The 1,824-nt window shown below is 39.9% G+C and overlaps 1 protein-coding gene across 1 annotated transcript in view; it reads right to left on the minus strand.

Annotated features, from left to right (window-relative positions):
• LOC124421041 overlaps positions 1-1,824 on the minus strand; it is a 27,969-nt gene that overhangs the window by 23,278 nt on the left and 2,867 nt on the right. The window lies entirely within an intron of this gene.

Below are 1,824 nucleotides of genomic sequence, written 5' to 3' on the forward strand. Positions count from 1 at the left end.
TATTTCAGGTAAAAGCAATCCTGCTGATTTGGCTTCTAGAGGTGTTTCAACGGCAGAATTAAAGGACAACGATCTGTGGTGGTATGGACCTGAGGAAATTAGGAGAGTGGAAATTCCGCAATTTTATTTATCCCCTCTGACAAAGGATAAGAACATGGAGGAAAGACGGCAATTTAATATAAGTGTGGCTATTGAAAAGGATGTGGATATTTTGGGAAAATTTTCAGACTATAACAAACTGGTACGTATTACAGCTTTGATAATGCGATTCATTGATAATTGCAAACCTGATGGCCAAGATAGAGTAATTGGTCATATCACATCAGCAGAGTTGCGAAGGGCAGAATTGATATTAATAAGACGAGCACAGCAGGACTCATATCGGGACGATATACATACATTGTCTTCAGGTGGACAGCTTCAAAATAGGAAAGGACTTGGAGATCTCGTTCCATTTTTGGACAAGGAAGGCATAATGAGGGTTGGTGGTCGATTGGAGAATGCTCGGATAAGCTATGATCAGAAACACCCGATGATTTTGGACAAGAACCACATACTCACAGATCTAATTGTTCGATATTATCATCAGAAACATTTACATGCTGGTCACAGACAAACTTTATATTTGATTGGATTGAGATTTTGGATTCCAAATGCAGTTCATGTTGTAAAGCGGACAATATATAAATGTATTAGGTGTATGAAATTTCGGGGAATAACTTACCAACAACAAATGGCAACTCTTCCACACTATCGTTTACAACAATGTGCACCGTTCATGAATACCGGGGTCGATTACGCTGGTCCATTTTACGTTCGGTCATGGAAAGGGAGGGGTTCCAAATTGTATAAGACGTGGTTGGCAGTATTTGTTTGCCTTGGAACAAAGGCAATACATTTGGAACTTGTAACGGAATTATCAACAGCAGGATTCATAGCAGCTTTTCGGCGATTTATAGCACGTCGCGGGAAACCAATGCACATGTATTCGGACAACGGCACTAATTTTGTTGGCTGCGACAGGGAATTGCGAGATTTGTACCAACATTTGAACCAGGTCAATACTCAATTTGGATTGAATAAGGAACTGAGCGATAACCAGATCAAATGGCATTTTACGCCACCATCTGCTCCTCACTTCGGTGGTATTTGGGAGGCTGGTGTAAAGTCTGTGAAGGGTCATTTGAAGCGTGTATTGGCAAATGCTTCTGTTACATACGAGGAGATGGTTACTATTCTTTGTCAAGTGGAAAGTTGTCTTAATTCACGCCCAATGTGTCTGAGATTTGTGGGTGACATGGATCCTTTAACTCCATCACATTTTTTGATATTGCGATCGATGTCGGCAATCCCGGATGGGAAGGTAGATTCGGCAAAGATTAACTACAATGACAGGTGGCGCTACGTTCAGAGACTGGTACATGAGTTCTGGGGTAAATGGGCATTGGAATATTTGGGCCAATTGCAACGTCGGCCGAAATGGTCACATAAATTGGCTAATTTGAATGTGGGGGATATTGTTATAGTTAAGGACGATAATTTACCTCCTACTCAATGGTCAATAGCTAAAGTTATTCAGACTCATTCTGGATCAGATTCATTGGTGAGGGTTGTTACGGTGAAAACATCTAAAGGCGTATATAAACGACCTGTCTCTAAGTTATGTCCTTTGTTCTTGGAAATTTGAAAGCTGGAAGCTTTCAAAGGGTGGCGGAATGTTTGTGGATTGGAATTTATTTTTGTACTTAACGGATAACCTTTTTGAATTACTACTGAATATTTTTCTTATATAGTTATAATAAATACAACACTGTATTACTTGTG

The sequence above is a fragment of the Lucilia cuprina genome, chromosome 6 (genome assembly GCF_022045245.1).
Source record: "Lucilia cuprina isolate Lc7/37 chromosome 6, ASM2204524v1, whole genome shotgun sequence".
Classification (NCBI taxonomy): domain Eukaryota; kingdom Metazoa; phylum Arthropoda; class Insecta; order Diptera; family Calliphoridae; genus Lucilia; species Lucilia cuprina.